Here is a 26,962-nt window from a genome sequence, read left to right as displayed (position 1 = left end):
ATCTAATACCCGGCCAAGCCAAAAATGGCTGATTTTCAGCCAAAATTTTTTTTTCCACAAATCAAACACGCACTATACCCCCTCTTTGGGAACTCTTTTGGGATGCTTTCCAACATAGTTTTAACCCTCTAGATGTAGAAGTAGGAGAATTAAGTGATTTTTCGCAAAACCTGAAAACGTCAAAAAATCTAATACCCGGCCAAGCCAAAAATGGCTGATTTTCAGCCAAAATTTTTTTTTTCCACAAATCAAACACGCACTATACCCCCTCTTTGGGAACTCTTTTGGGATGCTTTCCAACATAGTTTTAACCCTCTAGATGTAGAAGTAGGAGAATTAAGTGATTTTTCGCAAAACCTGAAAACGTCACAAAATCTAATACCCGGCCAAGCCAAAAATGGCTGATTTTCAGCCAAAAATTTTTTTCCACAAATCAAACACGCACTATACCCCCTCTTTGGGAACTCTTTTGGGATGCTTTCCAACATAGTTTTAACCCTCTAGATGTAGAAGTAGGAGAATTAAGTGATTTTTCGCAAAACCTGAAAACTTCAAAAAATCTAATACCCGGCCAAGCCAAAAATGGCTGATTTTCAGCCAAAAATTTTTTTTCCACAAATCAAACACACACTATACACCCTCTTTGGGAACTCTTTTGGGATGCTTTCCAACATAGTTTTAACCCTCTAGATGTAGAAGTAGGAGAATTAAGTGATTTTTCGCAAAACCTGAAAACGTCACAAAATCTAATACCCGGCCAAGCCAAAAATGGCTGATTTTCAGCCAAAATTTTTTTTTCCACAAATCAAACACGCACTATACCCCCTCTTTGGGAACTCTTTTGGGATGCTTTCCAACATAGTTTTAACCCTCTAGATGTAGAAGTAGGAGAATTAAGTGATTTTTCGCAAAACCTGAAAACGTCAAAAAATCTAATACCCGGCCAAGCCAAAAATGGCTGATTTTCAGCCAAAATTTTTTTTTCCACAAATCAAACACGCACTATACCCCCTCTTTGGGAACTCTTTTGGGATGCTTTCCAACATAGTTTCAACCCTCTAGATGTAGAAGTAGGAGAATTAAGTGATTTTTCGCAAAACCTGAAAACGTCAAAAAATCTAATACCCGGCCAAGCCAAAAATGGCTGATTTTCAGCCAAAATTTTTTTTCCACAAATCAAACACACACTATACACCCTCTTTGGGAACTCTTTTGGGATGCTTTCCAACATAGTTTTAACCCTCTAGATGTAGAAGTAGGAGAATTAAGTGATTTTTCGCAAAACCTGAAAACGTCACAAAATCTAATACCCGGCCAAGCCAAAAATGGCTGATTTTCAGCCAAAAATTTTTTTCCACAAATCAAACACGCACTATACCCCCTCTTTGGGAACTCTTTTGGGATGCTTTCCAACATAGTTTTAACCCTCTAGATGTAGAAGTAGGAGAATTAAGTGATTTTTCGCAAAACCTGAAAACGTCAAAAAATCTAATACCCGGCCAAGCCAAAAATGGCTGATTTTCAGCCTAAATTTTTTTTTCCACAAATCAAACATGCACTATACCCCCTCTTTGGGAACTCTTTTGGGATGCTTTCCAACATAGTTTTAACCCTCTAGATGTAGAAGTAGGAGAATTAAGTGATTTTTCGCAAAACCTGAAAACGTCAAAAAATCTAATACCCGGCCAAGCCAAAAATGGCTGATTTTCAGCCAAAATTTTTTTTTCCACAAATCAAACACGCACTATACCCCCTCTTTGGGAACTCTTTTGGGATGCTTTCCAACATAGTTTTAACCCTCTAGATGTAGAAGTAGGAGAATTAAGTGATTTTTCGCAAAACCTGAAAACGTCAAAAAATCTAATACCCGGCCAAGCCAAAAATGGCTGATTTTCAGCCAAAATTTTTTTTTTCCACAAATCAAACACGCACTATACCCCCTCTTTGGGAACTCTTTTGGGATGCTTTCCAACATAGTTTCAACCCTCTAGATGTAGAAGTAGGAGAATTAAGTGATTTTTCGCAAAACCTGAAAACGTCAAAAAATCTAATACCCGGCCAAGCCAAAAATGGCTGATTTTCAGCCTAAATTTTTTTTTCCACAAATCAAACATGCACTATACCCCCTCTTTGGGAACTCTTTTGTGATGCTTTCCAACATAGTTTTAACCCTCTAGATGTAGAAGTAGGAGAATTAAGTGATTTTTCGCAAAACCTGAAAACGTCAAAAAATCTAATACCCGGCCAAGCCAAAAATGGCTGATTTTCAGCCAAAATTTTTTTTCCACAAATCAAACACGCACTATACCCCCTCTTTGGGAACTCTTTTGGGATGCTTTCCAACATAGTTTTAAACCTCTAGATGTAGAAGTAGGAGAATTAAGTGATTTTTCGCAAAACCTGAAAACGTCAAAAAATCTAATACCCGGCCAAGCCAAAAATGGCTGATTTTCAGCCAAAATTTTTTTTTTCCACAAATCAAACACGCACTATACCCCCTCTTTGGGAACTCTTTTGGGATGCTTTCCAACATAGTTTTAACCCTCTAGATGTAGAAGTAGGAGAATTAAGTGATTTTTCGCAAAACCTGAAAACGTCAAAAAATCTAATACCCGGCCAAGCCAAAAATGGCTGATTTTCAGCCAAAATTTTTTTTCCACAAATCAAACACGCACTATACCCCCTCTTTGGGAACTCTTTTGGGATGCTTTCCAACATAGTTTTAACCCTCTAGATGTAGAAGCAGGAGAATTAAGTGATTTTTCGCAAAACCTGAAAACGTCAAAAAATCTAATACCCGGTCAAGCCAAAAATGGCTGATTTTCAGCCAAAATTTTTTTTCCACAAATCAAACATGCACTATACCCCCTTTTTGGGAACTCTTTTGGGATGCTTTCCAACATAGTTTTAACCCTCTAGATGTACAAGTAGGAGAATTAAGTGATTTTTCGCAAAACCTGAAAACGTCAAAAAATCTAATACCCGGCCAAGCCAAAAATGGCTGATTTTCAGCCAAAATTTTTTTTTCCACAAATCAAACACGCACTATACCCCCTCTTTGGGAGCTCTTTTGGGATGCTTTCCAACATAGTTTTAACCCTCCAGATGTAAAAGTAGGAGAATTAAGTGATTTTTCGCAAAACCTGAAAACGTCAAAAAATCTAATACCCGGCCAAGCAAAAAATGGTGATTTTCAGCCAAAATTTTTTTTCCACAAATCAAACACGCACTATACCCCCTCTTTGGGAACTCTTTTGGGATGCTTTCCAACATAGTTTTAACCCTCTAGATGTAGAAGTAGGAGAATTAAGTGATTTTTCGCAAAACCTGAAAACGTCAAAAAATCTAATACCCGGCCAAGCCAAAAATGGCTGATTTTCAGCCAAAATTTTTTTTTCCACAAATCAAACACGCACTATACCCCCTCTTTGGGAACTCTTTTGGGATGCTTTCCAACATAGTTTTAACCCTCTAGATGTAGAAGTAGGAGAATTAAGTGATTTTTCGCAAAACCTGAAAACGTCAAAAAATCTAATACCCGGCCAAGCCAAAAATGGCTGATTTTCAGCCAAAATTTTTTTTTCCACAAATCAAACACGCACTATACCCCCTCTTTGGGAACTCTTTTGGGATGCTTTCCAACATAGTTTTAACCCTCTAGATGTAGAAGTAGGAGAATTAAGTGATTTTTCGCAAAACCTGAAAACGTCACAAAATCTAATACCCGGCCAAGCCAAAAATGGCTGATTTTCAGCCAAAATTTTTTTTCCACAAATCAAACACGCACTATACCCCCTTTTTGGGAACTCTTTTGGGATGCTTTCCAACATAGTTTTAACCCTCTAGATGTACAAGTAGGAGAATTAAGTGATTTTTCGCAAAACCTGAAAACGTCAAAAAATCTAATACCCGGCCAAGCAAAAAATGGTGATTTTCAGCCAAAAAATATTTTTCCACAAATCAAACACGCACTATACCCCCTCTTTGGGAGCTCATTTGGGATGCTTTCCAACATAGTTTTAACCCTCCAGATGTAAAAGTAGGAGAATTAAGTGATTTTTCGCAAAACCTGAAAACGTCAAAAAATCTAATACCCGGCCAAGCAAAAAATGGTGATTTTCAGCCAAAATTTTTTTTCCACAAATCAAACACGCACTATACCCCCTCTTTGGGAACTCTTTTGGGATGCTTTCCAACATAGTTTTAACCCTCTAGATGTAGAAGTAGGAGAATTAAGTGATTTTTCGCAAAACCTGAAAACGTCAAAAAATCTAATACCCGGCCAAGCCAAAAATGGCTGATTTTCAGCCAAAATTTTTTTTTCCACAAATCAAACACGCACTATACCCCCTCTTTGGGAACTCTTTTGGGATGCTTTCCAACATAGTTTTAACCCTCTAGATGTAGAAGTAGGAGAATTAAGTGATTTTTCGCAAAACCTGAAAACGTCAAAAAATCTAATACCCGGCCAAGCCAAAAATGGCTGATTTTCAGCCAAAATTTTTTTTTCCACAAATCAAACACGCACTATACCCCCTCTTTGGGAACTCTTTTGGGATGCTTTCCAGCATAGTTTTAACCCTCCAGATGTAAAAGTAGGAGAATTAAGTGATTTTTCGCAAAACCTGAAAACGTCAAAAAATCTAATACCCGGCCAAGCAAAAAATGGTGATTTTCAGCCAAAAATTTTTTTTCCACAAATCAAACACGCACTATACCCCCTCTTTGGGAACTCTTTTGGGATGCTTTCCAACATAGTTTTAACCCTCTAGATGTAGAAGTAGGAGAATTAAGTGATTTTTCGCAAAACCTGAAAACGTCACAAAATCTAATACCCGGCCAAGCCAAAAATGGCTGATTTTCAGCCAAAAATTTTTTTCCACAAATCAAACACGCACTATACCCCCTCTTTGGGAACTCTTTTGGGATGCTTTCCAACATAGTTTTAACCCTCTAGATGTAGAAGTAGGAGAATTAAGTGATTTTTCGCAAAACCTGAAAACTTCAAAAAATCTAATACCCGGCCAAGCCAAAAATGGCTGATTTTCAGCCAAAATTTTTTTTTCCACAAATCAAACACACACTATACACCCTCTTTGGGAACTCTTTTGGGATGCTTTCCAACATAGTTTTAACCCTCTAGATGTAGAAGTAGGAGAATTAAGTGATTTTTCGCAAAACCTGAAAACGTCACAAAATCTAATACCCGGCCAAGCCAAAAATGGCTGATTTTCAGCCAAAATTTTTTTTCCACAAATCAAACACGCACTATACCCCCTCTTTGGGAACTCTTTTGGGATGCTTTCCAACATAGTTTTAACCCTCTAGATGTAGAAGTAGGAGAATTAAGTGATTTTTCACAAAACCTGAAAACGTCAAAAAATCCAATACCCGGCCAAGCCAAAAATGTCTGATTTTCAGCCAAATTTTTTTTTTCCACAAATCAAACACGCACTATACCCCCTCTTTGGGAACTCTTTTGGGATGCTTTCCAACATAGTTTTAACCCTCTAGATGTAGAAGTAGGAGAATTAAGTGATTTTTCGCAAGACCTCAAAAAACGTCAAAAAATCTAATACCCGGCCAAGCCAAAAATGGCTGATTTTCAGCCCAAATTTTTTTTTCCACAAATCAAACACGCACTATACCCCCTCTTTGGGAACTCTTTTGGGATGCTTTCCAACATAGTTTTAACCCTCTAGATGTAGAAGTAGGAGAATTAAGTGATTTTTCGCAAAACCTGAAAACGTCACAAAATCTAATACCCGGCCAAGCCAAAAATGGCTGATTTTCAGCCAAAAATTTTTTTCCACAAATCAAACACGCACTATACCCCCTCTTTGGGAACTCTTTTGGGATGCTTTCCAACATAGTTTTAACCCTCTAGATGTAGAAGTAGGAGAATTAAGTGATTTTTCGCAAAACCTGAAAACTTCAAAAAATCTAATACCCGGCCAAGCCAAAAATGGCTGATTTTCAGCCAAAATTTTTTTTTCCACGAATCAAACACACACTATACACCCTCTTTGGGAACTCTTTTGGGATGCTTTCCAACATAGTTTTAACCCTCTAGATGTAGAAGTAGGAGAATTAAGTGATTTTTCGCAAAACCTGAAAACGTCACAAAATCTAATACCCGGCCAAGCCAAAAATGGCTGATTTTCAGCCAAAATTTTTTTTCCACAAATCAAACACGCACTATACCCCCTCTTTGGGAACTCTTTTGGGATGCTTTCCAACATAGTTTTAACCCTCTAGATGTAGAAGTAGGAGAATTAAGTGATTTTTCGCAAAACCTGAAAACGTCAAAAAATCTAATACACGGCCAAGCCAAAAATGGCTGATTTTCAGCCAAAATTTTTTTTTCCACAAATCAAACACGCACTATACCCCCTCTTTGGGAACTCTTTTGGGATGCTTTCCAACATAGTTTTAACCCTCTAGATGTAGAAGTAGGAGAATTAAGTGATTTTTCGCAAAACCTGAAAACGTCAAAAAATCTAATACCCGGCCAAGCCAAAAATGGCTGATTTTCAGCCTAAATTTTTTTTTCCACAAATCAAACATGCACTATACCCCCTCTTTGGGAACTCTTTTGGGATGCTTTTCAACATAGTTTTAACCCTCTAGATGTAGAAGTAGGAGAATTAAGTGATTTTTCGCAAAACCTGAAAACGTCAAAAAATCTAATACCCGGCCAAGCCAAAAATGGCTGATTTTCAGCCAAAATTTTTTTTCCACAAATCAAACACGCACTATACCCCCTCTTTGGGAACTCTTTTGGGATGCTTTCCAACATAGTTTTAACCCTCTAGATGTAGAAGTAGGAGAATTAAGTGATTTTTCGCAAAACCTGAAAACGTCAAAAAATCTAATACCCGGTCAAGCCAAAAATGGCTGATTTTCAGCCAAATTTTTTTTTTCCACAAATCAAACACGCACTATGCCCCCTCTTTGGGAACTCTTTTGGGATGCTTTCCAACATAGTTTTAACCCTCTAGATGTAGAAGTAGGAGAATTAAGTGATTTTTCGCAAAACCTGAAAATGTCACAAAATCTAATACCCGGCCAAGCCAAAAATGGCTGATTTTCAGCCAAAAATTTTTTTCCACAAATCAAACACGCACTATACCCCCTCTTTGGGAACTCTTTTGGGATGCTTTCCAACATAGTTTTAACCCTCTAGATGTAGAAGTAGGAGAATTAAGTGATTTTTCGCAAAACCTGAAAACGTCAAAAAATCTAATACCCGGCCAAGCCAAAAATGGCTGATTTTCAGCCTAAATTTTTTTTTTCCACAAATCAAACATGCACTATACCCCCTCTTTGGGAACTCTTTTGGGATGCTTTCCAACAGAGTTTTAACCCTCTAGATGTAGAAGTAGGAGAATTAAGTGATTTTTCGCAAAACCTGAAAACGTCAAAAAATCTAATACCCGGCCAAGCCAAAAATGGCTGATTTTCAGCCTAAATTTTTTTTTCCACAAATCAAACATGCACTATACCCCCTCTTTGGGAACTCTTTTGGGATGCTTTCCAACATAGTTTTAACCCTCTAGATGTAGAAGTAGGAGAATTAAGTGATTTTTCGCAAAACCTGAAAACGTCAAAAAATCTAATACCCGGCCAAGCCAAAAATGGCTGATTTTCAGCCAAAATTTTTTTTTCCACAAATCAAACACACACTATACACCCTCTTTGGGAACTCTTTTGGGATGCTTTCCAACATAGTTTTAACCCTCTAGATGTAGAAGTAGGAGAATTAAGTGATTTTTCGCAAAACCTGAAAACGTCACAAAATCTAATACCCGGCCAAGCCAAAAATGGCTGATTTTCAGCCAAAATTTTTTTTCCACAAATCAAACACGCACTATACCCCCTCTTTGGGAACTCTTTTGGGATGCTTTCCAACATAGTTTTAACCCTCTAGATGTAGAAGTAGGAGAATTAAGTGATTTTTCGCAAAACCTGAAAACTTCAAAAAATCTAATACCCGGCCAAGCCAAAAATGGCTGATTTTCAGCCAAAATTTTTTTTTCCACAAATCAAACACACACTATACACCCTCTTTGGGAACTCTTTTGGGATGCTTTCCAACATAGTTTTAACCCTCTAGATGTAGAAGTAGGAGAATTAAGTGATTTTTCGCAAAACCTGAAAACGTCACAAAATCTAATACCCGGCCAAGCCAAAAATGGCTGATTTTCAGCCAAAAATTTTTTTCCACAAATCAAACACGCACTATACCCCCTCTTTGGGAACTCTTTTGGGATGCTTTCCAACATAGTTTTAACCCTCTAGATGTAGAAGTAGGAGAATTAAGTGATTTTTCGCAAAACCTGAAAACGTCAAAAAATCTAATACCCGGCCAAGCCAAAAATGGCTGATTTTCAGCCTAAATTTTTTTTCCCACAAATCAAACATGCACTATACCCCCTCTTTGGGAACTCTTTTGGGATGCTTTCCAACATAGTTTTAACCCTCTAGATGTAGAAGTAGGAGAATTAAGTGATTTTTCGCAAAACCTGAAAACGTCAAAAAATCTAATACCCGGCCAAGCCAAAAATGGCTGATTTTCAGCCAAAAATTTTTTTTCCACAAATCAAACACGCACTATACCCCCTCTTTGGGAACTCTTTTGGGATGCTTTCCAACATAGTTTTAACCCTCTAGATGTAGAAGTAGGAGAATTAAGTGATTTTTCGCAAAACCTGAAAACGTCAAAAAATCTAATACCCGGCCAAGCCAAAAATGGCTGATTTTCAGCCAAAATTTTTTTTTTCCACAAATCAAACACGCACTATACCCCCTCTTTGGGAACTCTTTTGGGATGCTTTCCAACATAGTTTCAACCCTCTAGATGTAGAAGTAGGAGAATTAAGTGATTTTTCGCAAAACCTGAAAACGTCAAAAAATCTAATACCCGGCCAAGCCAAAAATGGCTGATTTTCAGCCTAAATTTTTTTTCCCACAAATCAAACATGCACTATACCCCCTCTTTGGGAACTCTTTTGGGATGCTTTCCAACATAGTTTTAACCCTCTAGATGTAGAAGTAGGAGAATTAAGTGATTTTTCGCAAAACCTGAAAACGTCAAAAAATCTAATACCCGGCCAAGCCAAAAATGGCTGATTTTCAGCCTAAATTTTTTTTTCCACAAATCAAACATGCACTATACCCCCTCTTTGGGAACTCTTTTGGGATGCTTTCCAACATAGTTTTAACCCTCTAGATGTAGAAGTAGGAGAATTAAGTGATTTTTCGCAAAACCTGAAAACGTCAAAAAATCTAATACCCGGCCAAGCCAAAAATGGCTGATTTTCAGCCTAAATTTTTTTTTCCACAAATCAAACATGCACTATACCCCCTCTTTGGGAACTCTTTTGGGATGCTTTCCAACATAGTTTTAACCCTCTAGATGTAGAAGTAGGAGAATTAAGTGATTTTTCGCAAAACCTGAAAACGTCAAAAAATCTAATACCCGGCCAAGCCAAAAATGGCTGATTTTCAGCCAAAATTTTTTTTTCCACAAATCAAACACGCACTATACCCCCTCTTTGGGAACTCTTTTGGGATGCTTTCCAACATAGTTTTAACCCTCTAGATGTAGAAGTAGGAGAATTAAGTGATTTTTCGCAAAACCTGAAAACGTCAAAAAATCTAATACCCGGTCAAGCCAAAAATGGCTGATTTTCAGCCAAATTTTTTTTTCCACAAATCAAACACGCACTATGCCCCCTCTTTGGGAACTCTTTTGGGATGCTTTCCAACATAGTTTTAACCCTCTAGATGTAGAAGTAGGAGAATTAAGTGATTTTTCGCAAAACCTGAAAATGTCACAAAATCTAATACCCGGCCAAGCCAAAAATGGCTGATTTTCAGCCAAAAATTTTTTTCCACAAATCAAACACGCACTATACCCCCTCTTTGGGAACTCTTTTGGGATGCTTTCCAACATAGTTTTAACCCTCTAGATGTAGAAGTAGGAGAATTAAGTGATTTTTCGCAAAACCTGAAAACGTCAAAAAATCTAATACCCGGCCAAGCCAAAAATGGCTGATTTTCAGCCTAAATTTTTTTTTTCCACAAATCAAACATGCACTATACCCCCTCTTTGGGAACTCTTTTGGGATGCTTTCCAACAGAGTTTTAACCCTCTAGATGTAGAAGTAGGAGAATTAAGTGATTTTTCGCAAAACCTGAAAACATCAAAAAATCTAATACCCGGCCAAGCCAAAAATGGCTGATTTTCAGCCTAAATTTTTTTTTCCACAAATCAAACATGCACTATACCCCCTCTTTGGGAACTCTTTTGGGATGCTTTCCAACATAGTTTTAACCCTCTAGATGTAGAAGTAGGAGAATTAAGTGATTTTTCGCAAAACCTGAAAACGTCAAAAAATCTAATACCCGGCCAAGCCAAAAATGGCTGATTTTCAGCCAAAATTTTTTTTTCCACAAATCAAACACACACTATACACCCTCTTTGGGAACTCTTTTGGGATGCTTTCCAACATAGTTTTAACCCTCTAGATGTAGAAGTAGGAGAATTAAGTGATTTTTCGCAAAACCTGAAAACGTCACAAAATCTAATACCCGGCCAAGCCAAAAATGGCTGATTTTCAGCCAAAATTTTTTTTCCACAAATCAAACACGCACTATACCCCCTCTTTGGGAACTCTTTTGGGATGCTTTCCAACATAGTTTTAACCCTCTAGATGTAGAAGTAGGAGAATTAAGTGATTTTTCGCAAAACCTGAAAACTTCAAAAAATCTAATACCCGGCCAAGCCAAAAATGGCTGATTTTCAGCCAAAATTTTTTTTTCCACAAATCAAACACACACTATACACCCTCTTTGGGAACCCTTTTGGGATGCTTTCCAACATAGTTTTAACCCTCTAGATGTAGAAGTAGGAGAATTAAGTGATTTTTCGCAAAACCTGAAAACGTCACAAAATCTAATACCCGGCCAAGCCAAAAATGGCTGATTTTCAGCCAAAAATTTTTTTCCACAAATCAAACACGCACTATACCCCCTCTTTGGGAACTCTTTTGGGATGCTTTCCAACATAGTTTTAACCCTCTAGATGTAGAAGTAGGAGAATTAAGTGATTTTTCGCAAAACCTGAAAACGTCAAAAAATCTAATACCCGGCCAAGCCAAAAATGGCTGATTTTCAGCCTAAATTTTTTTTCCCACAAATCAAACATGCACTATACCCCCTCTTTGGGAACTCTTTTGGGATGCTTTCCAACATAGTTTTAACCCTCTAGATGTAGAAGTAGGAGAATTAAGTGATTTTTCGCAAAACCTGAAAACGTCAAAAAATCTAATACCCGGCCAAGCCAAAAATGGCTGATTTTCAGCCAAAAATTTTTTTTCCACAAATCAAACACGCACTATACCCCCTCTTTGGGAACTCTTTTGGGATGCTTTCCAACATAGTTTTAACCCTCTAGATGTAGAAGTAGGAGAATTAAGTGATTTTTCGCAAAACCTGAAAACGTCAAAAAATCTAATACCCGGCCAAGCCAAAAATGGCTGATTTTCAGCCAAAATTTTTTTTTTCCACAAATCAAACACGCACTATACCCCCTCTTTGGGAACTCTTTTGGGATGCTTTCCAACATAGTTTCAACCCTCTAGATGTAGAAGTAGGAGAATTAAGTGATTTTTCGCAAAACCTGAAAACGTCAAAAAATCTAATACCCGGCCAAGCCAAAAATGGCTGATTTTCAGCCTAAATTTTTTTTCCCACAAATCAAACATGCACTATACCCCCTCTTTGGGAACTCTTTTGGGATGCTTTCCAACATAGTTTTAACCCTCTAGATGTAGAAGTAGGAGAATTAAGTGATTTTTCGCAAAACCTGAAAACGTCAAAAAATCTAATACCCGGCCAAGCCAAAAATGGCTGATTTTCAGCCTAAATTTTTTTTTCCACAAATCAAACATGCACTATACCCCCTCTTTGGGAACTCTTTTGGGATGCTTTCCAACATAGTTTTAACCCTCTAGATGTAGAAGTAGGAGAATTAAGTGATTTTTCGCAAAACCTGAAAACGTCAAAAAATCTAATACCCGGCCAAGCCAAAAATGGCTGATTTTCAGCCTAAATTTTTTTTTCCACAAATCAAACATGCACTATACCCCCTCTTTGGGAACTCTTTTGGGATGCTTTCCAACATAGTTTTAACCCTCTAGATGTAGAAGTAGGAGAATTAAGTGATTTTTCGCAAAACCTGAAAACGTCAAAAAATCTAATACCCGGCCAAGCCAAAAATGGCTGATTTTCAGCCAAAATTTTTTTTTCCACAAATCAAACACACACTATACACCCTCTTTGGGAACTCTTTTGGGATGCTTTCCAACATAGTTTTAACCCTCTAGATGTAGAAGTAGGAGAATTAAGTGATTTTTCGCAAAACCTGAAAACGTCACAAAATCTAATACCCGGCCAAGCCAAAAATGGCTGATTTTCAGCCAAAATTTTTTTTCCACAAATCAAACACGCACTATACCCCCTCTTTGGGAACTCTTTTGGGATGCTTTCCAACATAGTTTTAACCCTCTAGATGTAGAAGTAGGAGAATTAAGTGATTTTTCGCAAAACCTGAAAACTTCAAAAAATCTAATACCCGGCCAAGCCAAAAATGGCTGATTTTCAGCCAAAATTTTTTTTTCCACAAATCAAACACACACTATACACCCTCTTTGGGAACTCTTTTGGGATGCTTTCCAACATAGTTTTAACCCTCTAGATGTAGAAGTAGGAGAATTAAGTGATTTTTCGCAAAACCTGAAAACGTCACAAAATCTAATACCCGGCCAAGCCAAAAATGGCTGATTTTCAGCCAAAAATTTTTTTCCACAAATCAAACACGCACTATACCCCCTCTTTGGGAACTCTTTTGGGATGCTTTCCAACATAGTTTTAACCCTCTAGATGTAGAAGTAGGAGAATTAAGTGATTTTTCGCAAAACCTGAAAACGTCAAAAAATCTAATACCCGGCCAAGCCAAAAATGGCTGATTTTCAGCCTAAATTTTTTTTCCCACAAATCAAACATGCACTATACCCCCTCTTTGGGAACTCTTTTGGGATGCTTTCCAACATAGTTTTAACCCTCTAGATGTAGAAGTAGGAGAATTAAGTGATTTTTCGCAAAACCTGAAAACGTCAAAAAATCTAATACCCGGCCAAGCCAAAAATGGCTGATTTTCAGCCAAAAATTTTTTTTCCACAAATCAAACACGCACTATACCCCCTCTTTGGGAACTCTTTTGGGATGCTTTCCAACATAGTTTTAACCCTCTAGATGTAGAAGTAGGAGAATTAAGTGATTTTTCGCAAAACCTGAAAACGTCAAAAAATCTAATACCCGGCCAAGCCAAAAATGGCTGATTTTCAGCCAAAATTTTTTTTTTCCACAAATCAAACACGCACTATACCCCCTCTTTGGGAACTCTTTTGGGATGCTTTCCAACATAGTTTCAACCCTCTAGATGTAGAAGTAGGAGAATTAAGTGATTTTTCGCAAAACCTGAAAACGTCAAAAAATCTAATACCCGGCCAAGCCAAAAATGGCTGATTTTCAGCCTAAATTTTTTTTCCCACAAATCAAACATGCACTATACCCCCTCTTTGGGAACTCTTTTGGGATGCTTTCCAACATAGTTTTAACCCTCTAGATGTAGAAGTAGGAGAATTAAGTGATTTTTCGCAAAACCTGAAAACGTCAAAAAATCTAATACCCGGCCAAGCCAAAAATGGCTGATTTTCAGCCTAAATTTTTTTTTCCACAAATCAAACATGCACTATACCCCCTCTTTGGGAACTCTTTTGGGATGCTTTCCAACATAGTTTTAACCCTCTAGATGTAGAAGTAGGAGAATTAAGTGATTTTTCGCAAAACCTGAAAACGTCAAAAAATCTAATACCCGGCCAAGCCAAAAATGGCTGATTTTCAGCCAAAATTTTTTTTCCACAAATCAAACACGCACTATACCCCCTCTTTGGGAACTCTTTTGGGATGCTTTCCAACATAGTTTTAACCCTCTAGATGTAGAAGTAGGAGAATTAAGTGATTTTTCGCAAAACCTGAAAACGTCAAAAAATCTAATACCCGGCCAAGCCAAAAATGGCTGATTTTCAGCCAAAATTTTTTTTTTCCACAAATCAAACACGCACTATACCCCCTCTTTGGGAACTCTTTTGGGATGCTTTCCAACATAGTTTCAACCCTCTAGATGTAGAAGTAGGAGAATTAAGTGATTTTTCGCAAAACCTGAAAACGTCAAAAAATCTAATACCCGGCCAAGCCAAAAATGGCTGATTTTCAGCCTAAATTTTTTTTTCCACAAATCAAACATGCACTATACTCCCTCTTTGGGAACTCTTTTGGGATGCTTTCCAACATAGTTTTAACCCTCTAGATGTAGAAGTAGGAGAATTAAGTGATTTTTCGCAAAACCTGAAAACGTCAAAAAATCTAATACCCGGCCAAGCCAAAAATGGCTGATTTTCAGCCTAAATTTTTTTTTCCACAAATCAAACATGCACTATACCCCCTCTTTGGGAACTCTTTTGGGATGCTTTCCAACATAGTTTTAACCCTCTAGATGTAGAAGTAGGAGAATTAAGTGATTTTTCGCAAAACCTGAAAACGTCACAAAATCTAATACCCGGCCAAGCCAAAAATGGCTGATTTTCAGCCAAAAATTTTTTTCCACAAATCAAACACGCACTATACCCCCTTTTTGGGAACTCTTTTGGGATGCTTTCCAACATAGTTTTAACCCTCTAGATGTAGAAGTAGGAGAATTAAGTGATTTTTCGCAAAACCTGAAAACGTCACAAAATCTAATACCCGGCCAAGCCAAAAATGGCTGATTTTCAGCCAAAATTTTTTTTCCACAAATCAAACACGCACTATACCCCCTCTTTGGGAACTCTTTTGGGATGCTTTCCAACATAGTTTTAACCCTCTAGATGTAGAAGTAGGAGAATTAAGTGATTTTTCGCAAAACCTGAAAACGTCAAAAAATCTAATACACGGCCAAGCCAAAAATGGCTGATTTTCAGCCAAAATTTTTTTTTCCACAAATCAAACACGCACTATACCCCCTCTTTGGGAACTCTTTTGGGATGCTTTCCAACATAGTTTTAACCCTCTAGATGTAGAAGTAGGAGAATTAAGTGATTTTTCGCAAAACCTGAAAACGTCAAAAAATCTAATACCCGGCCAAGCCAAAAATGGCTGATTTTCAGCCTAAATTTTTTTTCCACAAATCAAACATGCACTATACCCCCTCTTTGGGAACTCTTTTGGGATGCTTTTCAACATAGTTTTAACCCTCTAGATGTAGAAGTAGGAGAATTAAGTGATTTTTCGCAAAACCTGAAAACGTCAAAAAATCTAATACCCGGCCAAGCCAAAAATGGCTGATTTTCAGCCAAAAATTTTTTTCCACAAATCAAACACGCACTATACCCCCTCTTTGGGAACTCTTTTGGGATGCTTTCCAACATAGTTTTAACCCTCTAGATGTAGAAGTAGGAGAATTAAGTGATTTTTCGCAAAACCTGAAAACGTCAAAAAATCTAATACCCGGTCAAGCCAAAAATGGCTGATTTTCAGCCAAATTTTTTTTTTCCACAAATCAAACACGCACTATGCCCCCTCTTTGGGAACTCTTTTGGGATGCTTTCCAACATAGTTTTAACCCTCTAGATGTAGAAGTAGGAGAATTAAGTGATTTTTCGCAAAACCTGAAAACGTCACAAAATCTAATACCCGGCCAAGCCAAAAATGGCTGATTTTCAGCCAAATTTTTTTTTTCCACAAATCAAACACGCACTATACCCCCTCTTTGGGAACTCTTTTGGGATGCTTTCCAACATAGTTTTAACCCTCTAGATGTAGAAGTAGGAGAATTAAGTGATTTTTCGCAAAACCTGAAAACGTCAAAAAATCTAATACCCGGCCAAGCCAAAAATGGCTGATTTTCAGCCAAAATTTTTTTTTTCCACAAATCAAACACGCACTATACCCCCTCTTTGGGAACTCTTTTGGGATGCTTTCCAACATAGTTTCAACCCTCTAGATGTAGAAGTAGGAGAATTAAGTGATTTTTCGCAAAACCTGAAAACGTCAAAAAATCTAATACCCGGCCAAGCCAAAAATGGCTGATTTTCAGCCAAAATTTTTTTTTCCACAAATCAAACACACACTATACACCCTCTTTGGGAACTCTTTTGGGATGCTTTCCAACATAGTTTTAACCCTCTAGATGTAGAAGTAGGAGAATTAAGTGATTTTTCGCAAAACCTGAAAACGTCACAAAATCTAATACCCGGCCAAGCCAAAAATGGCTGATTTTCAGCCAAAAATTTTTTTCCACAAATCAAACACGCACTATACCCCCTCTTTGGGAACTCTTTTGGGATGCTTTCCAACATAGTTTTAACCCTCTAGATGTAGAAGTAGGAGAATTAAGTGATTTTTCGCAAAACCTGAAAACGTCAAAAAATCTAATACCCGGCCAAGCCAAAAATGGCTGATTTTCAGCCTAAATTTTTTTTTCCACAAATCAAACATGCACTATACCCCCTCTTTGGGAACTCTTTTGGGATGCTTTCCAACATAGTTTTAACCCTCTAGATGTAGAAGTAGGAGAATTAAGTGATTTTTCGCAAAACCTGAAAACGTCAAAAAATCTAATACCCGGCCAAGCCAAAAATGGCTGATTTTCAGCCAAAATTTTTTTTTCCACAAATCAAACACGCACTATACCCCCTCTTTGGGAACTCTTTTGGGATGCTTCCAACATAGTTTTAACCCTCTAGATGTAGAAGTAGGAGAATTAAGTGATTTTTCGCAAAACCTGAAAACGTCACAAAATCTAATACCCGGCCAAGCCAAAAATGGCTGATTTTCAGCCAAAAATTTTTTTCCACAAATCAAACACGCACTATACCCCCTCTTTGGGAACTCTTTTGGGATGCTTTCCAACATAGTTTTAACCCTCTAGATGTAGAAGTAGGAGAATTAAGTGATTTTTCGCAAAACCTGAAAACTTCAAAAAATCTAATACCCGGCCAAGCCAAAAATGGCTGATTTTCAGCCAAAATTTTTTTTTCCACAAATCAAACACACACTATACACCCTCTTTGGGAACTCTTTTGGGATGCTTTCCAACAGTTTTAACCCTCTAGATGTAGAAGTAGGAGAATTAAGTGATTTTTCGCAAAACCTGAAAACGTCACAAAATCTAATACCCGGCCAAGCCAAAAATGGCTGATTTTCAGCCAAAAATTTTTTTCCACAAATCAAACACGCACTATACCCCCTCTTTGGGAACTCTTTTGGGATGCTTTCCAACATAGTTTTAACCCTCTAGATGTAGAAGTAGGAGAATTAAGTGATTTTTCGCAAAACCTGAAAACGTCAAAAAATCTAATACCCGGCCAAGCCAAAAATGGCTGATTTTCAGCCTAAATTTTTTTTTCCACAAATCAAACATGCACTATACCCCCTCTTTGGGAACTCTTTTGGGATGCTTTCCAACATAGTTTTAACCCTCTAGATGTAGAAGTAGGAGAATTAAGTGATTTTTCGCAAAACCTGAAAACGTCAAAAAATCTAATACCCGGCCAAGCCAAAAATGGCTGATTTTCAGCCAAAATTTTTTTTTCCACAAATCAAACACGCACTATACCCCCTCTTTGGGAACTCTTTTGGGATGCTTTCCAACATAGTTTTAACCCTCTAGATGTAGAAGTAGGAGAATTAAGTGATTTTTCGCAAAACCTGAAAACGTCAAAAAATCTAATACCCGGCCAAGCCAAAAATGGCTGATTTTCAGCCAAAATTTTTTTTTTCCACAAATCAAACACGCACTATACCCCCTCTTTGGGAACTCTTTTGGGATGCTTTCCAACATAGTTTTAACCCTCTAGATGTAGAAGTAGGAGAATTAAGTGATTTTTCGCAAAACCTGAAAACGTCACAAAATCTAATACCCGGCCAAGCCAAAAATGGCTGATTTTCAGCCAAAAATTTTTTTCCACAAATCAAACACGCACTATACCCCCTCTTTGGGAACTCTTTTGGGATGCTTTCCAACATAGTTTTAACCCTCTAGATGTAGAAGTAGGAGAATTAAGTGATTTTTCGCAAAACCTGAAAACTTCAAAAAATCTAATACCCGGCCAAGCCAAAAATGGCTGATTTTCAGCCAAAAATTTTTTTTCCACAAATCAAACACACACTATACACCCTCTTTGGGAACTCTTTTGGGATGCTTTCCAACATAGTTTTAACCCTCTAGATGTAGAAGTAGGAGAATTAAGTGATTTTTCGCAAAACCTGAAAACGTCACAAAATCTAATACCCGGCCAAGCCAAAAATGGCTGATTTTCAGCCAAAATTTTTTTTTCCACAAATCAAACACGCACTATACCCCCTCTTTGGGAACTCTTTTGGGATGCTTTCCAACATAGTTTTAACCCTCTAGATGTAGAAGTAGGAGAATTAAGTGATTTTTCGCAAAACCTGAAAACGTCAAAAAATCTAATACCCGGCCAAGCCAAAAATGGCTGATTTTCAGCCAAAATTTTTTTTTCCACAAATCAAACACGCACTATACCCCCTCTTTGGGAACTCTTTTGGGATGCTTTCCAACATAGTTTCAACCCTCTAGATGTAGAAGTAGGAGAATTAAGTGATTTTTCGCAAAACCTGAAAACGTCAAAAAATCTAATACCCGGCCAAGCCAAAAATGGCTGATTTTCAGCCAAAATTTTTTTTTCCACAACTCAAACACACACTATACACCCTCTTTGGGAACTCTTTTGGGATGCTTTCCAACATAGTTTTAACCCTCTAGATGTAGAAGTAGGAGAATTAAGTGATTTTTCGCAAAACCTGAAAACGTCACAAAATCTAATACCCGGCCAAGCCAAAAATGGCTGATTTTCAGCCAAAAATTTTTTTCCACAAATCAAACACGCACTATACCCCCTCTTTGGGAACTCTTTTGGGATGCTTTCCAACATAGTTTTAACCCTCTAGATGTAGAAGTAGGAGAATTAAGTGATTTTTCGCAAAACCTGAAAACGTCAAAAAATCTAATACCCGGCCAAGCCAAAAATGGCTGATTTTCAGCCTAAATTTTTTTTTCCACAAATCAAACATGCACTATACCCCCTCTTTGGGAACTCTTTTGGGATGCTTTCCAACATAGTTTTAACCCTCTAGATGTAGAAGTAGGAGAATTAAGTGATTTTTCGCAAAACCTGAAAACGTCAAAAAATCTAATACCCGGCCAAGCCAAAAATGGCTGATTTTCAGCCAAAATTTTTTTTTCCACAAATCAAACACGCACTATACCCCCTCTTTGGGAACTCTTTTGGGATGCTTTCCAACATAGTTTTAACCCTCTAGATGTAGAAGTAGGAGAATTAAGTGATTTTTCGCAAAACCTGAAAACGTCAAAAAATCTAATACCCGGCCAAGCCAAAAATGGCTGATTTTCAGCCAAAATTTTTTTTTTCCACAAATCAAACACGCACTATACCCCCTCTTTGGGAACTCTTTTGGGATGCTTTCCAGCATAGTTTTAACCCTCTAGATGTAGAAGTAGGAGAATTAAGTGATTTTTCGCAAAACCTGAAAACGTCAAAAAATCTAATACCCGGCCAAGCCAAAAATGGCTGATTTTCAGCCAAAAATTTTTTTCCACAAATCAAACATGCACTATACCCCCTTTTTGGGAACTCTTTTGGGATGCTTTCCAACATAGTTTTAACCCTCTAGATGTACAAGTAGGAGAATTAAGTGATTTTTCACAAAACCTGAAAACGTCAAAAAATCTAATACCCGGCCAAGCCAAAAATGGCTGATTTTCAGCCAAAATTTTTTTTTTCCACAAATCAAACACGCACTATACCCCCTCTTTGGGAACTCTTTTGGGATGCTTTCCAACATAGTTTCAACCCTCTAGATGTAGAAGTAGGAGAATTAAGTGATTTTTCGCAAAACCTGAAAACGTCAAAAAATCTAATACCCGGCCAAGCCAAAAATGGCTGATTTTCAGCCTAAATTTTTTTTTCCACAAATCAAACATGCACTATACCCCCTCTTTGGGAACTCTTTTGGGATGCTTTCCAACATATTTTTAACCCTCTAGATGTAGAAGTAGGAGAATTAAGTGATTTTTCGCAAAACCTGAAAACGTCAAAAAATCTAATACCCGGCCAAGCCAAAAATGGCTGATTTTCAGCCCAAAATTTTTTTCCACAAATCAAACACGCACTATACCCCCTCTTTGGGAACTCTTTTGGGATGCTTTCCAACATAGTTTTAACCCTCTAGATGTACAAGTAGGAGAATTAAGTGATTTTTCACAAAACCTGAAAACATCAAAAAATCCAATACCCGACCAAGCCAGAAATGGCTGATTTTCAGTCAAATTTTTTTTTTCCACAAATCAAATACACACTATACACCCTCTTTGGGAACTCTTTTGGGATGCTTTCCAACATAGTTTTAACCCTCCAGATGTACAAGTAGGAGAATTAAGTGATTTTTCGCAAAACCTGAAAACGTCAAAAAATCTAATACCCGGCCAAGCAAAAAATGGTGATTTTCAGCCAAAAAATATTTTTCCACAAATCAAACACGCACTATACCCCCTCTTTGGGAGCTCTTTTGGGATGCTTTCCAACATAGTTTTAACCCTCCAGATGTAAAAGTAGGAGAATTAAGTGATTTTTCGCAAAACCTGAAAGTGTCAAAAAATCTAATACCCGGCCAAGCCAAAAATGGCTGATTTTCAGCCAAAATTTTTTTTTCCACAAATCAAACACGCACTATACCCCCTCTTTGGGAACTCTTTTGGGATGCTTTCCAACATAGTTTTAACCCTCTAGATGTAGAAGTAGGAGAATTAAGTGATTTTTCGCAAAACCTGAAAACGTCAAAAAATCTAATACCCGGCCAAGCCAAAAATGGCTGATTTTCAGCCAAAATTTTTTTTTCCACAAATCAAACACGCACTATACCCCCTCTTTGGGAACTCTTTTGGGATGCTTTCCAACATAGTTTTAACCCTCTAGATGTAGAAGTAGGAGAATTAAGTGATTTTTCGCAAAACCTGAAAACGTCAAAAAATCTAATACCCGGCCAAGCCAAAAATGGCTGATTTTCAGCCAAAATTTTTTTTTCCACAAATCAAACACGCACTATACCCCCTCTTTGGGAACTCTTTTGGGATGCTTTCCAACATAGTTTTAACCCTCTAGATGTAGAAGTAGGAGAATTAAGTGATTTTTCGCAAAACCTGAAAACGTCAAAAAATCTAATACCCGGCCAAGCCAAAAATGGCTGATTTTCAGCCAAATTTTTTTTTCCACAAATCAAACACGCACTATACCCCCTCTTTGGGAACTCTTTTGGGATGCTTTCCAACATAGTTTTAACCCTCTAGATGTAGAAGTAGGAGAATTAAGTGATTTTTCGCAAAACCTGAAAACGTCACAAAATCTAATACCCGGCCAAGCCAAAAATGCCTGATTTTCAGCCAAAATTATTTTTCCACAAATCAAACACGCAGTATACCCCCTCTTTGGGAACTCTTTTGGGATGCTTTCCAACATAGTATTAACCCTCTAGATGTAGAAGTAGGAGAATTAAGTGATTTTTCGCAAAACCTGAAAACGTCAAAAAATCTAATACCCGGCCAAGCCAAAAATGGCTGATTTTCAGCCAAAATTTTTTTTTCCACAAATCAAACACGCACTATACCCCCTCTTTGGGAACTCTTTTGGGATGCTTTCCAACATAGTTTTAACCCTCTAGATGTAGAAGTAGGAGAATTAAGTGATTTTTCGCAAAACCTGAAAACGTCAAAAAATCTAATACCCGGCCAAGCCAAAAATGGCTGATTTTCAGCCTAAATTTTTTTTTCCACAAATCAAACACGCACTATGCCCCCTCTTTGGGAACTCTTTTGGGATGCTTTCCAACATAGTTTTAACCCTCTAGATGTAGAAGTAGGAGAATTAAGTGATTTTTCGCAAAACCTGAAAACGTCACAAAATCTAATACCCGGCCAAGCCAAAAATGGCTGATTTTCAGCCAAAATTTTTTTTCCACAAATCAAACACGCACTATACCCCCTCTTTGGGAACTCTTTTGGGATGCTTTCCAACATAGTTTTAACCCTCTAGATGTAGAAGTAGGAGAATTAAGTGATTTTTCGCAAAACCTGAAAACGTCAAAAAATCTAATACCCGGCCAAACCAAAAATGGCTGATTTTCAGCCTAAATTTTTTTTTCCACAAATCAAACATGCACTATACCCCCTCTTTGGGAACTCTTTTGGGATGCTTTTCAACATAGTTTTAACCCTCTAGATGTAGAAGTAGGAGAATTAAGTGATTTTTCGCAAAACCTGAAAATGTCAAAAAATCTAATACCCGGCCAAGCCAAAAATGGCTGATTTTCAGCCAAAATTTTTTTTCCACAAATCAAACACGCACTATACCCCCTCTTTGGGAACTCTTTTGGGATGCTTTCCAACATAGTTTTAACCCTCTAGATGTAGAAGTAGGAGAATTAAGTGATTTTTCGCAAAACCTGAAAACGTCAAAAAATCTAATACACGGCCAAGCCAAAAATGGCTGATTTTCAGCCAAAATTTTTTTTTCCACAAATCAAACACGCACTATACCCCCTCTTTGGGAACTCTTTTGGGATGCTTTCCAACATAGTTTTAACCCTCTAGATGTAGAAGTAGGAGAATTAAGTGATTTTTCGCAAAACCTGAAAACGTCAAAAAATCTAATACCCGGCCAAGCCAAAAATGGCTGATTTTCAGCCTAAATTTTTTTTTCCACAAATCAAACATGCACTATACCCCCTCTTTGGGAACTCTTTTGGGATGCTTTTCAACATAGTTTTAACCCTCTAGATGTAGAAGTAGGAGAATTAAGTGATTTTTCGCAAAACCTGAAAACGTCAAAAAATCTAATACCCGGCCAAGCCAAAAATGGCTGATTTTCAGCCAAAATTTTTTTTCCACAAATCAAACACGCACTATACCCCCTCTTTGGGAACTCTTTTGGGATGCTTTCCAACATAGTTTTAACCCTCTAGATGTAGAAGTAGGAGAATTAAGTGATTTTTCGCAAAACCTGAAAACGTCAAAAAATCTAATACACGGCCAAGCCAAAAATGGCTGATTTTCAGCCAAAATTTTTTTTTCCACAAATCAAACACGCACTATACCCCCTCTTTGGGAACTCTTTTGGGATGCTTTCCAACATAGTTTTAACCCTCTAGATGTAGAAGTAGGAGAATTAAGTGATTTTTCGCAAAACCTGAAAACGTCAAAAAATCTAATACCCGGCCAAGCCAAAAATGGCTGATTTTCAGCCTAAATTTTTTTTTCCACAAATCAAACATGCACTATACCCCCTCTTTGGGAACTCTTTTGGGATGCTTTTCAACATAGTTTTAACCCTCTAGATGTAGAAGTAGGAGAATTAAGTGATTTTTCGCAAAACCTGAAAACGTCAAAAAATCTAATACCCGGCCAAGCCAAAAATGGCTGATTTTCAGCCAAAATTTTTTTTCCACAAATCAAACACGCACTATACCCCCTCTTTGGGAACTCTTTTGGGATGCTTTCCAACATAGTTTTAACCCTCTAGATGTAGAAGTAGGAGAATTAAGTGATTTTTCGCAAAACCTGAAAACGTCAAAAAATCTAATACCCGGTCAAGCCAAAAATGGCTGATTTTCAGCCAAATTTTTTTTTCCACAAATCAAACACGCACTATGCCCCCTCTTTGGGAACTCTTTTGGGATGCTTTCCAACATAGTTTTAACCCTCTAGATGTAGAAGTAGGAGAATTAAGTGATTTTTTGCAAAACCTGAAAACGTCAAAAAATCTAATACCCGGCCAAGCCAAAAATGGCTGATTTTCAGCCTAAATTTTTTTTTCCACAAATCAAACATGCACTATACCCCCTCTTTGGGAACTCTTTTGGGATGCTTTCCAACATAGTTTTAACCCTCTAGATGTAGAAGTAGGAGAATTAAGTGATTTTTCGCAAAAACTGAAAACGTCAAAAAATCTAATACCCGGCCAAGCCAAAAATGGCTGATTTTCAGCCTAAATTTTTTTTTCCACAAATCAAACATGCACTATACCCCCTCTTTGGGAACTCTTTTGGGATGCTTTCCAACATAGTTTTAACCCTCTAGATGTAGAAGTAGGAGAATTAAGTGATTTTTCGCAAAACCTGAAAACGTCAAAAAATCTAATACCCGGCCAAGCCAAAAATGGCTGATTTTCAGCCAAAATTTTTTTTTCCACAAATCAAACACACACTATACACCCTCTTTGGGAACTCTTTTGGGATGCTTTCCAACATAGTTTTAACCCTCTAGATGTAGAAGTAGGAGAATTAAGTGATTTTTCGCAAAACCTGAAAACGTCACAAAATCTAATACCCGGCCAAGCCAAAAATGGCTGATTTTCAGCCAAAAATTTTTTTCCACAAATCAAACACGCACTATACCCCCTCTTTGGGAACTCTTTTGGGATGCTTTCCAACATAGTTTTAACCCTCTAGATGTAGAAGTAGGAGAATTAAGTGATTTTTCGCAAAACCTGAAAACTTCAAAAAATCTAATACCCGGCCAAGCCAAAAATGGCTGATTTTCAGCCAAAAATTTTTTTTCCACAAATCAAACACACACTATACACCCTCTTTGGGAACTCTTTTGGGATGCTTTCCAACATAGTTTTAACCCTCTAGATGTAGAAGTAGGAGAATTAAGTGATTTTTCGCAAAACCTGAAAACGTCACAAAATCTAATACCCGGCCAAGCCAAAAATGGCTGATTTTCAGCCAAAATTTTTTTTCCACAAATCAAACACGCACTATACCCCCTCTTTGGGAACTCTTTTGGGATGCTTTCCAACATAGTTTTAACCCTCTAGATGTAGAAGTAGGAGAATTAAGTGATTTTTCGCAAAACCTGAAAACGTCAAAAAATCTAATACACGGCCAAGCCAAAAATGGCTGATTTTCAGCCAAAATTTTTTTTTCCACAAATCAAACACGCACTATACCCCCTCTTTGGGAACTCTTTTGGGATGCTTTCCAACATAGTTTTAACCCTCTAGATGTAGAAGTAGGAGAATTAAGTGATTTTTCGCAAAACCTGAAAACGTCAAAAAATCTAATACCCGGCCAAGCCAAAAATGGCTGATTTTCAGCCTAAATTTTTTTTTACACAAATCAAACATGCACTATACCCCCTCTTTGGGAACTCTTTTGGGATGCTTTTCAACATAGTTTTAACCCTCTAGATGTAGAAGTAGGAGAATTAAGTGATTTTTCGCAAAACCTGAAAACGTCAAAAAATCTAACACCCGGCCAAGCCAAAAATGGCTGATTTTCAGCCAAAATTTTTTTTCCACAAATCAAACACGCACTATACCCCCTCTTTGGGAACTCTTTTGGGATGCTTTCCAACATAGTTTTAACCCTCTAGATGTAGAAGTAGGAGAATTAAGTGATTTTTCGCAAAACCTGAAAACGTCAAAACATCTAATACCCGGTCAAGCCAAAAATGGCTGATTTTCAGCCAAATTTTTTTTTTCCACAAATCAAACACGCACTATGCCCCCTCTTTGGGAACTCTTTTGGGATGCTTTCCAACATAGTTTTAACCCTCTAGATGTAGAAGTAGGAGAATTAAGTGATTTTTCGCAAAACCTGAAAACGTCACAAAATCTAATACCCGGCCAAGCCAAAAATGGCTGATTTTCAGCCAAAATTTTTTTTCCACAAATCAAACACGCACTATACCCCCTCTTTGGGAACTCTTTTGGGATGCTTTCCAACATAGTTTTAACCCTCTAGATGTAGAAGTAGGAGAATTAAGTGATTTTTCGCAAAACCTGAAAACGTCAAAAAATCTAATACCCGGCCAAGCCAAAAATGGCTGATTTTCAGCCTAAAGTTTTTTTTTCCACAAATCAAACATGCACTATACCCCCTCTTTGGGAACTCTTTTGGGATGCTTTCCAACATAGTTTTAACCCTCTAGATGTAGAAGTAGGAGAATTAAGTGATTTTTCGCAAAACCTGAAAACGTCAAAAAATCTAATACCCGGCCAAGCCAAAAATGGCTGATTTTCAGCCAAAATTTTTTTTTCCACAAATCAAACACGCACTATACACCCTCTTTGGGAACTCTTTTGGGATGCTTTCCAACATAGTTTTAACCCTCTAGATGTAGAAGTAGGAGAATTAAGTGATTTTTCGCAAAACCTGAAAACGTCACAAAATCTAATACCCGGCCAAGCCAAAAATGGCTGATTTTCAGCCAAAAATTTTTTTCCACAAATCAAACACGCACTATACCCCCTCTTTGGGAACTCTTTTGGGATGCTTTCCAACATAGTTTTAACCCTCTAGATGTAGAAGTAGGAGAATTAAGTGATTTTTCGCAAAACCTGAAAACTTCAAAAAATCTAATACCCGGCCAAGCCAAAAATGGCTGATTTTCAGCCAAAATTTTTTTTTCCACAAATCAAACACACACTATACACCCTCTTTGGGAACTCTTTTGGGATGCTTTCCAACATAGTTTTAACCCTCTAGATGTAGAAGTAGGAGAATTAAGTGATTTTTCGCAAAACCTGAAAACGTCACAAAATCTAATACCCGGCCAAGCCAACAATGGCTGATTTTCAGCCTAAATTTTTTTTTCCACAAATCAAACACGCACTATACCCCCTCTTTGGGAACTCTTTTGGGATGCTTTCCAACATAGTTTTAACCCTCTAGATGTAGAAGTAGGAGAATTAAGTGATTTTTCGCAAAACCTGAAAACGTCAAAAAATCTAATACCCGGCCAAGCCAAAAATGGCTG

Source organism: Ranitomeya variabilis, chromosome 5 (assembly GCF_051348905.1).
Source record: "Ranitomeya variabilis isolate aRanVar5 chromosome 5, aRanVar5.hap1, whole genome shotgun sequence".
Lineage (NCBI taxonomy): Eukaryota > Metazoa > Chordata > Amphibia > Anura > Dendrobatidae > Ranitomeya > Ranitomeya variabilis.
The sequence above is the reverse complement of the archived record's forward strand: the minus strand, read 5'-3'. Positions refer to the sequence as shown.